The following is a 15,379-nucleotide window of genomic DNA, read 5'->3' as shown; positions in this document are numbered from 1 at the left end:
TTCAGGGACTTCTCTTTGAAGATCTAAAAGGTTCAGAAACTTCTCTTCAGGAACTAAAAGGTTCAGGGACTTCTCTTTAAAGAACTAAAAGGTTCAGGGACTTCTCTTCAGGAACTAAAAGGTTCAGGGACTTCTCATCATAGAACTAAAAGGTTCAAGGACTTCTATTCATTGAACTAAAAGGTTCAGGGACTTCTCTTCATAGAACTAAAAGGTTCAGGGACTTCTCTTCAGGAACTAAAAGGTTCAGGGACTTCTCTTCATAGAACTAAAAGGTTCAGGGACATCTCTTAATAGAACTAAATGGTTCAGGGACTTCTCTTTAAAGAACTAAAAGGTTCAGGGACTTCTCTTCAGGAACTAAAAGGTTCAGGGACTTCTCTTTAAAGATCTGAAAGGTTCAGGGACTTCTCTTCATAGAACTAAAAGGTTCAGGGACTTCTCTTCATAGAACTAAAATGTTCAGGGACTTCTCTTTAAAGAACTAAAAGGTTCAGGGACTTCTCTTCATAGAACTAAAAGGTTCAGGGACTTCTCCTCAGGAACTAAAAGGTTCACAGACTTCTCTTCAGGAACTAAAAGGTTCAGGGACTTCTCGTCATAGAACTAAAAGGTTCAGGGACGTCTCTTTAAAGATCAAAAAGGTTCAGGGACTTCTCTTCAGGAACTAAAAGGTTCAGGGACATCTCTTTAAAGAACTAAAAGGTTCAGGGACTTCTCATCTCAGAACTAAAAGGATCAGGGACTTCTCTTCAAAGAACTAAAAGGTTCAGGGACTTCTCTTTATGGAACTAAAAGGTTCATGGACTTCTCATCTCAGAACTAAAAGGATCAGGGACTTCTCTTCAAAGAACTAAAAGGTTCAGGGACTTCTCTTTATGGAACTAAAAGGTTCAGGGACTTCTCTTCAAAGAACTAAAAGGTTCAGGGACTTCTCTTTGAAGATCTAAAAGGTTCAGAAACTTCTCTTCAGGAACTAAAAGGTTCAGGGACTTCTCTTTAAAGAACTAAAAGGTTCAGGGACTTCTCTTCAGGAACTAAAAGCTTCAGGGACTTCTCTTCATAGAACTAAAAGGTTCAGGGACATCTCTTAATAGAACTAAATGGTTCAGGGACTTCTCTTTAAAGAACTAAAAGGTTCAGGGACTTCTCTTCAGGAACTAAAAGGTTCAGGGACTTCTATTTAAAGATCTGAAAGGTTCAGGGACTTCTCTTCATAGAACTAAAAGGTTCAGGGACTTCTCTTCATAGAACTAAAATGTTCAGGGACTTCTCTTTAAAGAACTAAAAGGTTCAGGGACTTCTCTTCATAGAACTAAAAGGTTCAGGGACTTCTCCTCAGGAACTAAAAGGTTCACAGACTTCTCTTCAGGAACTAAAAGGTTCAGGGACTTCTCGTCATAGAACTAAAAGGTTCAGGGACGTCTCTTTAAAGATCGAAAAGGTTCAGGGACTTCTCTTCAGGAACTAAAAGGTTCAGGGACATCTCTTCATCGAACTAAAAGGTCCAGGGACATCTCTTCATAGAACTAAAAGGTTCAGGGACATCTCTTCATAGAACTAAAAGGTTCAGGGACTTCTCTTCAGGAACTTAAAGGTTCACAGACTTCTCTTTAATGATCTAAAAGGTTCAGGGACTTCTCTTCAGGAACTAAAAGGTTCAGGGACTTCTCTTCAGGAACTAAAAGGTTCAGGGACTTCTCTTCATAGAACTAAAAGGTTCAGGGACTTCTCTTCATAGACCTAACAGGTTCAGGGACTTCTCTTCAGGAACTAAAAGGTTCACAGACTTCTCTTCAGGAACTAAAAGGTTCAGGGACTTCTCTTCAGGAACTAAAAGGTTCAGGGACTTCTCTTCATAGAACTAAAAGGTTCAGGGACATCTCTTAATAGAACTAAACGGTTCAGGGACTTCTCTTTAAAGAACTAAAAGGTTCAGGGACTTCTCTTCAGGAACTAAAAGGTTCAGGGACTTCTCTTCAAAGAACTAAAAGGTTCAGGGACTTCTCTTTATGGAACTAAAAGGTTCAGGGACTTCTCTTCAAAGAACTAAAAGGTTCAGGGACTTCTCTTTGAAGATCTAAAAGTTTCAGAAACTTCTCTTCAGGAACAAAAAGGTTCAGGGACTTCTCTTCATAGAACTAAAAGGTTCATGGACTTCTCATCTCAGAACTAAAAGGATCAGGGACTTCTCTTCAAAGAACTAAAAGGTTCAGGGACTTCTCTTTATGGAACTAAAAGGTTCAGGGACTTCTCTTCAAAGAACTAAAAGGCTCAGGGACTTCTCTTTGAAGATCTAAAAGGTTCAGAAACTTCTCTTCAGGAACTAAAAGGTTCAGGGACTTCTCTTTAAAGAACTAAAAGGTTCAGGGACTTCTCTTCAGGAACTAAAAGGTTCAGGGACTTCTCATCATAGAACTAAAAGGTTCAAGGACTTCTATTCATTGAACTAAAAGGTTCAGGGACTTCTCTTCATAGAACTAAAAGGTTCAGGGACTTCTCTTCAGGAACTAAAAGGTTCAGGGACTTCTCTTCATAGAACTAAAAGGTTCAGGGACATCTCTTAATAGAACTAAATGGTTCAGGGACTTCTCTTTAAAGAACTAAAAGGTTCAGGGACTTCTCTTCAGGAACTAAAAGGTTCAGGGACTTCTCTTTAAAGATCTGAAAGGTTCAGGGACTTCTCTTCATAGAACTAAAAGGTTCAGGGACTTCTCTTCATAGAACTAAAATGTTCAGGGACTTCTCTTTAAAGAACTAAAAGGTTCAGGGACTTCTCTTCATAGAACTAAAAGGTTCAGGGACTTCTCCTCAGGAACTAAAAGGTTCACAGACTTCTCTTCAGGAACTAAAAGGTTCAGGGACTTCTCGTCATAGAACTAAAAGGTTCAGGGACGTCTCTTTAAAGATCAAAAAGGTTCAGGGACTTCTCTTCAGGAACTAAAAGGTTCAGGGACATCTCTTCATCGAACTAAAAGGTTCAGGGACATCTCTTCATAGAACTAAAAGGTTCAGGGACATCTCTTCATAGAACTAAAAGGTTCAGGGACTTCTCTTCAGGAACTTAAAGGTTCACAGACTTCTCTTTAATGATCTAAAAGGTTCAGGGACTTCTCTTCAGGAACTAAAAGGTTCAGGCACTTCTCTTCAGGAACTAAAAGGTTCAGGGACTTCTCATCATAGAACTAAAAGGTTCAGGGACTTATCATCATAGAACTAAAAGGTTCAGGGACATCTCTTAATAGAACTAAATGGTTCAGGGACTTCTCTTTAAAGAACTAAAAGGTTCAGGGACTTCTCTTCAGGAACTAAAAGGTTCAGGGACTTCTCTTTAAAGATCTGAAAGGTTCAGGGACTTCTCTTCATAGAACTAAAAGGTTCAGGGACTTCTCTTCATAGAACTAAAAGGTTCAGGGACTTCTCCTCAGGAACTAAAAGGTTCACAGACTTCTCTTCAGGAACTAAAAGGTTCAGGGACTTCTCTTCAGGAACTAAAAGGTTCAGGGACTTCTCTTTAAAGATCTGAAAGGTTCAGGGAAGTCTCTTCAGGAACTAAAAGGTTCAGGGACTTCTCTTCCAAGAACAAAAAGGTTCAGGGACTTCTCTTCATACACCTAACAGGTTCAGGGACTTCTCTTCAGGAACTAAAAGGTTCACAGACTTCTCTTCAGGAACAAAAAGGTTCAGGGACTTCTCTTCATAGAACTAAAAGGTTCATGGACTTCTCATCTCAGAACTAAAAGGTTCAGGGACTTCTCTTCAAAGAACTAAAAGGTTCAGGGACTTCTCTTCAGGAACAAAAAGGTTCATGGACTTCTCATCTCAGAACTACAAGGTTCAGGGACTTCTCTTTAAAGAACTAAAAGGTTCAGGGACTTCTCTTCAGGAACTAAAAGGTTCAGGGACTTCTCATCATAGAACTAAAAGGTTCAGGGACTTCTCTTCATAGAACTAAAAGGTTCAAGGACTTCTATTCATTGAACTAAAAGGTTCAGGGACTTCTCTTCATAGAACTAAAAGGTTCAGGGACTTCTCTTCAGGAACTAAAAGGTTCAGGGACTTCTCTTCATAGAACTAAAAGGTTCAGGGACATCTCTTAATAGAACTAAATGGTTCAGGGACTTCTCTTAAAAGAACTAAAAGGTTCAGGGACTTCTCATCTCAGAACTAAAAGGATCAGGGACTTCTCTTCAAAGAACTAAAAGGTTCAGGGACTTCTCTTTATGGAACTAAAAGGTTCAGGGACTTCTCTTCATAGACCTAACAGGTTCAGGGACTTCTCTTCAGGAACTAAAAGGTTCACAGACTTCTCTTCAGGAACAAAAAGGTTCAGGGACTTCTCTTCATAGAACTAAAAGGTTCATGGACTTCTCATCTCAGAACTAAAAGGTTCAGGGACTTCTCTTCAAAGAACTAAAAGGTTCAGGGACTTCTCTTCAGGAACAAAAAGGTTCATGGACTTCTCATCTCAGAACTAAAAGGTTCAGGGACTTCTCTTTAAAGAACTAAAAGGTTCAGGGACTTCTCTTCAGGAACTAAAAGGTTCAGGGACTTCTCATCATAGAACTAAAAGGTTCAGGGACTTCTCTTCAGGAACAAAAAGGTTCATGGACTTCTCATCTCAGAACTAAAAGGTTCAGGGACTTCTCTTCAAAGAAATAAAAGGTTCAGGGACTTCTCTTTATGGAACTAAAAGGTTCAGGGACTTCTCTTCAAAGAACTAAAAGGTTCAGGGACTTCTCTTTGAAGATCTAAAAGGTTCAGAAATTTCTCTTCAGGAACAAAAAGGTTCAGGGACTTCTCTTCATAGAACTAAAAGGTTCATGGACTTCTCATCTCAGAACTAAAAGGATCAGGGACTTCTCTTCAAAGAACTAAAAGGTTCAGGGACTTCTCTTTATGGAACTAAAAGGTTCAGGGACTTCTCTTCAAAGAACTAAAAGGTTCAGGGACTTCTCTTTGAAGATCTAAAAGTTTCAGAAACTTCTCTTCAGGAACTAAAAGGTTCAGGGACTTCTCTTTAAAGAACTAAAAGGTTCAGGGACTTCTCTTCAGGAACTAAAAGGTTCAGGGACTTCTCATCATAGAACTAAAAGGTTCAGGGACTTCTCTTCATAGAACTAAAAGGTTCAAGGACTTCTATTCATTGAACTAAAAGGTTCAGGGACTTCTCTTCATAGAACTAAAAGGTTCAGGGACTTCTCTTCAGGAACTAAAAGGTTCAGGGACTTCTCTTCATAGAACTAAAAGGTTCAGGGACATCTCTTAATAGAACTAAATGGTTCAGGGACTTCTCTTTAAAGAACTAAAAGGTTCAGGGACTTCTCTTCAGGAACTAAAAGGTTCAGGGACTTCTCTTTAAAGATCTGAAAGGTTCAGGGACTTCTCTTCATAGAACTAAAAGGTTCAGGGACTTCTCTTCATAGAATTAAAATGTTCAGGGACTTCTCTTTAAAGAACTAAAAGGTTCAGGGACTTCTCTTCATAGAACTAAAAGGTTCAGGGACTTCTCCTCAGGAACTAAAAGGTTCACAGACTTCTCTTCAGGAACTAAAAGGTTCAGGGACTTCTCTTCAGGAACTAAAAGGTTCAGGGACTTCTCTTTAAAGATCTGAAAGGTTCAGGGACGTCTCTTCAGGAACTAAAAGGTTCAGGGACTTCTCTTCCAAGAACAAAAAGGTTCAGGGACTTCTCTTCATAGACCTAACAGGTTCAGGGACTTCTCTTCAGGAACTAAAAGGTTCACAGACTTCTCTTCAGGAACAAAAAGGTTCAGGGACTTCTCTTCATAGAACTAAAAGGTTCATGGACTTCTCATCTCAGAACTAAAAGGTTCAGGGACTTCTCTTCAAAGAACTAAAAGGTTCAGGGACTTCTCCTCAGGAACTAAAAGGTTCAGGGACTTCTCTTCAGGAACTAAAAGGTTCAGGGACTTCTCTTTAAAGATCTGAAAGGTTCAGGGACGTCTCTTCAGGAACTAAAAGGTTCAGGGACTTCTCTTCCAAGAACAAAAAGGTTCAGGGACTTCTCTTCATAGACCTAACAGGTTCAGGGACTTCTCTTCAGGAACTAAAAGGTTCACAGACTTCTCTTCAGGAACAAAAAGGTTCAGGGACTTCTCATCTCAGAACTAAAAGGTTCAGGGACTTCTCTTCAAAGAACTAAAAGGTTCAGGGACTTCTCTTCAGGAACAAAAAGGTTCATGGACTTCTCATCTCAGAACTAAAAGGTTCAGGGACTTCTCTTTAAAGAACTAAAAGGTTCAGGGACGTCTCTTTACAGAACTTAAAGGTTCAAGGACTTCTCTTCTGGAACTAAAAGGTTCAGGAACTTCTCTTCATGAACTGAAAAGTTCAGGGATGTCTCTTCGTAGAACTAAAGTGTTCACGGACTTCTATTCATAGAATTAAAAGGTTCAGGGACTTCTCTTAATAGATCTAAAAGTTTCAAGGACTTCTCTTCAGCAACTCAAAAGGTTCAGGGACTTCTCTTCATAGAACTAAAAGGTTCAGGGACTTCTCTTTAAAGTTCTGAAAGGTTCAGGGACGTCTCTTCAGGAACTAAAAGGTTCAGGGACTTCTCTTCCAAGAACAAAAAGGTTCAGGGACTTCTCTTCATAGACCTAACAGGTTCAGGGACTTCTCTTCAGGAACTAAAAGGTTCACAGACTTCTATTCAGGAACAAAAAGGTTCAGGGACTTCTCTTCATAGAACTAAAAGGTTCATGGACTTCTCATCTCAGAACTAAAAGGTTCACAGACTTCTATTCAGGAACAAAAAGGTTCAGGGACTTCTCTTCAGGAACAACAAGGTTCATGGACTTCTCATCTCAGAACTAAAAGGTTCAGGGACTTCTCTTCAAAGAACTAAAAGGTTCAGGGACTTCTCTTTATGGAACTAAAAGGTTCAGGGACTTCTCTTTGAAGATCTAAAAGGTTCAGAAACTTCTCTTCAGGAACAAAAAGGTTCAGGGACTTCTCTTCATAGAACTAAAAGGTTCATGGACTTCTCATCTCAGAACTAAAAGGATCAGGGACTTCTCTTCAAAGAACTAAAAGGTTCAGGGACTTCTCTTTATGGAACTAAAAGGTTCAGGGACTTCTCTTCAAAGAACTAAAAGGTTCAGGGACTTCTCTTTGAAGATCTAAAAGGTTCAGAAACTTCTCTTCAGGAAATAAAAGGTTCAGGGACTTCTCTTTAAAGAACTAAAAGGTTCAGGGACTTCTCTTCAGGAACTAAAAGGTTCAGGGACTTCTCATCATAGAACTAAAAGGTTCAGGGACTTCTCATCATAGAACTAAAAGGTTCAAGGACTTCTATTCATTGAACTAAAAGGTTCAGGGACTTCTCTTCATAGAACTAAAAGGTTCAGGGACATCTTAATAGAACTAAATGGTTCAGGGACTTCTCTTTAAAGAACTAAAAGGTTCAGGGACTTCTCTTCAGGAACTAAAAGGTTCAGGGACTTCTCTTTAAAGATCTGAAAGGTTCAGGGACTTCTCTTCATAGAACTAAAAGGTTCATGGACTTCTCATCTCAGAACTAAAAGGATCAGGGACTTCTCTTCAAAGAACTAAAAGGTTCAGGGACTTCTCTTTATGGAACTAAAAGGTTCAGGGACTTCTCTTCAAAGAACTAAAAGGTTCAGGGACTTCTCTTTGAAGATCTAAAAGGTTCAGAAACTTCTCTTCAGGAAATAAAAGGTTCAGGGACTTCTCTTTAAAGAACTAAAAGGTTCAGGGACTTCTCTTCAGGAACTAAAAGGTTCAGGGACTTCTCATCATAGAACTAAAAGGTTCAGGGACTTCTCATCATAGAACTAAAAGGTTCAAGGACTTCTATTCATTGAACTAAAAGGTTCAGGGACTTCTCTTCATAGAACTAAAAGGTTCAGGGACATCTTAATAGAACTAAATGGTTCAGGGACTTCTCTTTAAAGAACTAAAAGGTTCAGGGACTTCTCTTCAGGAACTAAAAGGTTCAGGGACTTCTCTTTAAAGATCTGAAAGGTTCAGGGACTTCTCTTCATAGAACTAAAAGGTTCAGGGACTTCTCTTCAGGAACTTAAAGGTTCAGGGACTTCTCTTCATAGAACTAAAAGGTTCAGGGACATCTCTTAATAGAACTAAATGGTTCAGGGACTTCTCTTTAAAGAACTAAAAGGTTCAGGGACTTCTCTTCAGGAACTAAAAGGTTCAGGGACTTCTCTTTAAAGATCTGAAAGGTTCAGGGACTTCTCTTCATAGAACTAAAAGGTTCAGGGACTTCTCTTCATAGAACTAAAAGGTTCAGGGACTTCTCCTCAGGAACTAAAAGGTTCACAGACTTCTCTTCAGGAACTAAAAGGTTCAGGGACTTCTCTTCAGGAACTAAAAGGTTCAGGGACTTCTCTTTAAAGATCTGAAAGGTTCAGGGAAGTCTCTTCAGGAACTAAAAGGTTCAGGGACTTCTCTTCATAGACCTAACAGGTTCAGGGACTTCTCTTCAGGAACTAAAAGGTTCACAGACTTCTCTTCAGGAACAAAAAGGTTCAGGGACTTCTCTTCATAGAACTAAAAGGTTCATGGACTTCTCATCTCAGAACTAAAAGGTTCAGGGACTTCTCTTCAAAGAACTAAAAGGTTCAGGGACTTCTCTTCAGAAACAAAAAGGTTCATGGACTTCTCATCTCAGAACTAAAAGGTTCAGGGACATCTCTTTAAAGAACTAAAAGGTTCAGGGACTTCTCTTCAGGAACTAAAAGGTTCAGGGACTTCTCATCATAGAACTAAAAGGTTCAGGGACTTCTCTTCATAGAACTAAAAGGTTCAAGGACTTCTATTCATTGAACTAAAAGGTTCAGGGACTTCTCTTCATAGAACTAAAAGGTTCAGGGACTTCTCTTCAGGAACTAAAAGGTTCAGGGACTTCTCTTCATAGAACTAAAAGGTTCAGGGACATCTCTTAATAGAACTAAATGGTTCAGGGACTTCTCTTTAAAGAACTAAAAGGTTCAGGGACTTCTCTTCAGGAACTAAAAGGTTCAGGGACTTCTCTTTAAAGATCTGAAAGGTTCAGGGACTTCTCTTCATAGAACTAAAAGGTTCAGGGACTTCTCTTCATAGAACTAAAAGGTTCAGGGACTTCTCTTTAAAGTTCTGAAAGGTTCAGGGACGTCTCATCAGGAACTAAAAGGTTCAGGGACTTCTCTTCCAAGAACAAAAAGGTTCAGGGACTTCTCTTAATAGATCTAAAAGTTTCAAGGACTTCTCTTCAGCAACTCAAAAGGTTCAGGGACTTCTCTTCATAGAACTAAAAGGTTCAGGGACTTCTCTTTAAAGTTCTGAAAGGTTCAGGGACGTCTCTTCAGGAACTAAAAGGTTCAGGGACTTCTCTTCCAAGAACAAAAAGGTTCAGGGACTTCTCTTCATAGACCTAACAGGTTCAGGGACTTCTCTTCAGGAACTAAAAGGTTCACAGACTTCTATTCAGGAACAAAAAGGTTCAGGGACTTCTCTTCATAGAACTAAAAGGTTCATGGACTTCTCATCTCAGAACTAAAAGGTTCACAGACTTCTATTCAGGAACAAAAAGGTTCAGGGACTTCTCTTCAGGAACAACAAGGTTCATGGACTTCTCATCTCAGAACTAAAAGGTTCAGGGACTTCTCTTCAAAGAACTAAAAGGTTCAGGGACTTCTCTTTATGGAACTAAAAGGTTCAGGGACTTCTCTTTGAAGATCTAAAAGGTTCAGAAACTTCTCTTCAGGAACAAAAAGGTTCAGGGACTTCTCTTCATAGAACTAAAAGGTTCATGGACTTCTCATCTCAGAACTAAAAGGATCAGGGACTTCTCTTCAAAGAACTAAAAGGTTCAGGGACTTCTCTTTATGGAACTAAAAGGTTCAGGGACTTCTCTTCAAAGAACTAAAAGGTTCAGGGACTTCTCTTTGAAGTTTTAAAAGGTTCAGAAACTTCTCTTCAGGAAATAAAAGGTTCAGGGACTTCTCTTTAAAGAACTAAAAGGTTCAGGGACTTCTCTTCAGGAACTAAAAGGTTCAGGGACTTCTCATCATAGAACTAAAAGGTTCAGGGACTTCTCATCATAGAACTAAAAGGTTCAAGGACTTCTATTCATTGAACTAAAAGGTTCAGGGACTTCTCTTCATAGAACTAAAAGGTTCAGGGACATCTTAATAGAACTAAATGGTTCAGGGACTTCTCTTTAAAGAACTAAAAGGTTCAGGGACTTCTCTTCAGGAACTAAAAGGTTCAGGGACTTCTCTTTAAAGATCTGAAAGGTTCAGGGACTTCTCTTCATAGAACTAAAAGGTTCATGGACTTCTCATCTCAGAACTAAAAGGATCAGGGACTTCTCTTCAAAGAACTAAAAGGTTCAGGGACTTCTCTTTATGGAACTAAAAGGTTCAGGGACTTCTCTTCAAAGAACTAAAAGGTTCAGGGACTTCTCTTTGAAGATCTAAAAGGTTCAGAAACTTCTCTTCAGGAAATAAAAGGTTCAGGGACTTCTCTTTAAAGAACTAAAAGGTTCAGGGACTTCTCTTCAGGAACTAAAAGGTTCAGGGACTTCTCATCATAGAACTAAAAGGTTCAGGGACTTCTCATCATAGAACTAAAAGGTTCAAGGACTTCTATTCATTGAACTAAAAGGTTCAGGGACTTCTCTTCATAGAACTAAAAGGTTCAGGGACATCTTAATAGAACTAAATGGTTCAGGGACTTCTCTTTAAAGAACTAAAAGGTTCAGGGACTTCTCTTCAGGAACTAAAAGGTTCAGGGACTTCTCTTTAAAGATCTGAAAGGTTCAGGGACTTCTCTTCATAGAACTAAAAGGTTCAGGGACTTCTCTTCAGGAACTTAAAGGTTCAGGGACTTCTCTTCATAGAACTAAAAGGTTCAGGGACATCTCTTAATAGAACTAAATGGTTCAGGGACTTCTCTTTAAAGAACTAAAAGGTTCAGGGACTTCTCTTCAGGAACTAAAAGGTTCAGGGACTTCTCTTTAAAGATCTGAAAGGTTCAGGGACTTCTCTTCATAGAACTAAAAGGTTCAGGGACTTCTCTTCATAGAACTAAAAGGTTCAGGGACTTCTCCTCAGGAACTAAAAGGTTCACAGACTTCTCTTCAGGAACTAAAAGGTTCAGGGACTTCTCTTCAGGAACTAAAAGCTTAAGGGACTTCTCTTTAAAGATCTGAAAGGTTCAGGGAAGTCTCTTCAGGAACTAAAAGGTTCAGGGACTTCTCTTCATAGACCTAACAGGTTCAGGGACTTCTCTTCAGGAACTAAAAGGTTCACAGACTTCTCTTCAGGAACAAAAAGGTTCAGGGACTTCTCTTCATAGAACTAAAAGGTTCATGGACTTCTCATCTCAGAACTAAAAGGTTCAGGGACTTCTCTTCAAAGAACTAAAAGGTTCAGGGACTTCTCTTCAGGAACAAAAAGGTTCATGGACTTCTCATCTCAGAACTAAAAGGTTCAGGGACATCTCTTTAAAGAACTAAAAGGTTCAGGGACTTCTCTTCAGGAACTAAAAGGTTCAGGGACTTCTCATCATAGAACTAAAAGGTTCAGGGACTTCTCTTCATAGAACTAAAAGGTTCAAGGACTTCTATTCATTGAACTAAAAGGTTCAGGGACTTCTCTTCATAGAACTAAAAGGTTCAGGGACTTCTCTTCAGGAACTAAAAGGTTCAGGGACTTCTCTTCATAGAACTAAAAGGTTCAGGGACATCTCTTAATAGAACTAAATGGTTCAGGGACTTCTCTTTAAAGAACTAAAAGGTTCAGGGACTTCTCTTCAGGAACTAAAAGGTTCAGGGACTTCTCTTTAAAGATCTGAAAGGTTCAGGGACTTCTCTTCATAGAACTAAAAGGTTCAGGGACTTCTCTTCATAGAACTAAAATGTTCAGGGACTTCTCTTTAAAGAACTAAAAGGTTCAGGGACTTCTCTTCATAGAACTAAAAGGTTCAGGGACTTCTCCTCAGGAACTAAAAGGTTCACAGACTTCTCTTCAGGAACTAAAAGGTTCAGGGACTTCTCTTCAGGAACTAAAAGGTTCAGGGACTTCTCTTTAAATATCTGAAAGGTTCAGGGACGTCTCTTCAGGAACTAAAAGGTTCAGGGACTTCTCATCATAGAACTAAAAGGTTCAGGGACTTCTCTTCATAGAACTAAAAGGTTCAAGGACTTCTATTCATTGAACTAAAAGGTTCAGGGACTTCTCTTCATAGAACTAAAAGGTTCAGGGACTTCTCTTCAGGAACTAAAAGGTTCAGGGACTTCTCTTCATAGAACTAAAAGGTTCAGGGACATCTCTTAATAGAACTAAATGGTTCAGGGACTTCTCTTTAAAGAACTAAAAGGTTCAGGGACTTCTCTTCAGGAACTAAAAGGTTCAGGGACTTCTCTTTAAAGATCTGAAAGGTTCAGGGACTTCTCTTCATAGAACTAAAAGGTTCAGGGACTTCTCTTCATAGAACTAAAAGGTTCAGGGACGTCTCATCAGGAACTAAAAGGTTCAGGGACTTCTCTTCCAAGAACAAAAAGGTTCAGGGACTTCTCTTAATAGATCTAAAAGTTTCAAGGACTTCTCTTCAGCAACTCAAAAGGTTCAGGGACTTCTCTTCATAGAACTAAAAGGTTCAGGGACTTCTCTTTAAAGTTCTGAAAGGTTCAGGGACGTCTCTTCAGGAACTAAAAGGTTCAGGGACTTCTCTTCCAAGAACAAAAAGGTTCAGGGACTTCTCTTCATAGACCTAACAGGTTCAGGGACTTCTCTTCAGGAACTAAAAGGTTCACAGACTTCTATTCAGGAACAAAAAGGTTCAGGGACTTCTCTTCATAGAACTAAAAGGTTCATGGACTTCTCATCTCAGAACTAAAAGGTTCACAGACTTCTATTCAGGAACAAAAAGGTTCAGGGACTTCTCTTCAGGAACAACAAGGTTCATGGACTTCTCATCTCAGAACTAAAAGGTTCAGGGACTTCTCTTCAAAGAACTAAAAGGTTCAGGGACTTCTCTTTATGGAACTAAAAGGTTCAGGGACTTCTCTTTGAAGATCTAAAAGGTTCAGAAACTTCTCTTCAGGAACAAAAAGGTTCAGGGACTTCTCTTCATAGAACTAAAAGGTTCATGGACTTCTCATCTCAGAACTAAAAGGATCAGGGACTTCTCTTCAAAGAACTAAAAGGTTCAGGGACTTCTCTTTATGGAACTAAAAGGTTCAGGGACTTCTCTTCAAAGAACTAAAAGGTTCAGGGACTTCTCTTTGAAGTTTTAAAAGGTTCAGAAACTTCTCTTCAGGAAATAAAAGGTTCAGGGACTTCTCTTTAAAGAACTAAAAGGTTCAGGGACTTCTCTTCAGGAACTAAAAGGTTCAGGGACTTCTCATCATAGAACTAAAAGGTTCAGGGACTTCTCATCATAGAACTAAAAGGTTCAAGGACTTCTATTCATTGAACTAAAAGGTTCAGGGACTTCTCTTCATAGAACTAAAAGGTTCAGGGACATCTTAATAGAACTAAATGGTTCAGGGACTTCTCTTTAAAGAACTAAAAGGTTCAGGGACTTCTCTTCAGGAACTAAAAGGTTCAGGGACTTCTCTTTAAAGATCTGAAAGGTTCAGGGACTTCTCTTCATAGAACTAAAAGGTTCATGGACTTCTCATCTCAGAACTAAAAGGATCAGGGACTTCTCTTCAAAGAACTAAAAGGTTCAGGGACTTCTCTTTATGGAACTAAAAGGTTCAGGGACTTCTCTTCAAAGAACTAAAAGGTTCAGGGACTTCTCTTTGAAGATCTAAAAGGTTCAGAAACTTCTCTTCAGGAAATAAAAGGTTCAGGGACTTCTCTTTAAAGAACTAAAAGGTTCAGGGACTTCTCTTCAGGAACTAAAAGGTTCAGGGACTTCTCATCATAGAACTAAAAGGTTCAGGGACTTCTCATCATAGAACTAAAAGGTTCAAGGACTTCTATTCATTGAACTAAAAGGTTCAGGGACTTCTCTTCATAGAACTAAAAGGTTCAGGGACATCTTAATAGAACTAAATGGTTCAGGGACTTCTCTTTAAAGAACTAAAAGGTTCAGGGACTTCTCTTCAGGAACTAAAAGGTTCAGGGACTTCTCTTTAAAGATCTGAAAGGTTCAGGGACTTCTCTTCATAGAACTAAAAGGTTCAGGGACTTCTCTTCAGGAACTTAAAGGTTCAGGGACTTCTCTTCATAGAACTAAAAGGTTCAGGGACATCTCTTAATAGAACTAAATGGTTCAGGGACTTCTCTTTAAAGAACTAAAAGGTTCAGGGACTTCTCTTCAGGAACTAAAAGGTTCAGGGACTTCTCTTTAAAGATCTGAAAGGTTCAGGGACTTCTCTTCATAGAACTAAAAGGTTCAGGGACTTCTCTTCATAGAACTAAAAGGTTCAGGGACTTCTCCTCAGGAACTAAAAGGTTCACAGACTTCTCTTCAGGAACTAAAAGGTTCAGGGACTTCTCTTCAGGAACTAAAAGGTTAAGGGACTTCTCTTTAAAGATCTGAAAGGTTCAGGGAAGTCTCTTCAGGAACTAAAAGGTTCAGGGACTTCTCTTCATAGACCTAACAGGTTCAGGGACTTCTCTTCAGGAACTAAAAGGTTCACAGACTTCTCTTCAGGAACAAAAAGGTTCAGGGACTTCTCTTCATAGAACTAAAAGGTTCATGGACTTCTCATCTCAGAACTAAAAGGTTCAGGGACTTCTCTTCAAAGAACTAAAAGGTTCAGGGACTTCTCTTCAGGAACAAAAAGGTTCATGGACTTCTCATCTCAGAACTAAAAGGTTCAGGGACATCTCTTTAAAGAACTAAAAGGTTCAGGGACTTCTCTTCAGGAACTAAAAGGTTCAGGGACTTCTCATCATAGAACTAAAAGGTTCAGGGACTTCTCTTCATAGAACTAAAAGGTTCAAGGACTTCTATTCATTGAACTAAAAGGTTCAGGGACTTCTCTTCATAGAACTAAAAGGTTCAGGGACTTCTCTTCAGGAACTAAAAGGTTCAGGGACTTCTCTTCATAGAACTAAAAGGTTCAGGGACATCTCTTAATAGAACTAAATGGTTCAGGGACTTCTCTTTAAAGAACTAAAAGGTTCAGGGACTTCTCTTCAGGAACTAAAAGGTTCAGGGACTTCTCTTTAAAGATCTGAAAGGTTCAGGGACTTCTCTTCATAGAACTAAAAGGTTCAGGGACTTCTCTTCATAGAACTAAAATGTTCAGGGACTTCTCTTTAAAGAACTAAAAGGTTCAGGGACTTCTCTTCATAGAACTAAAAGGTTCAGGGACTTCTCCTCAGGAACTAAAAGGTTCACAGACTTCTCTTCAGGAACTAAAAGGTTCAGGG

The sequence above is a fragment of the Symphodus melops genome (assembly GCF_947650265.1).
Source record: "Symphodus melops genome assembly, chromosome: 4".
In the NCBI taxonomy this organism is placed as follows: Eukaryota; Metazoa; Chordata; class Actinopteri; order Labriformes; family Labridae; genus Symphodus; species Symphodus melops.
The sequence above is the reverse complement of the archived record's forward strand: the minus strand, read 5'-3'. Positions refer to the sequence as shown.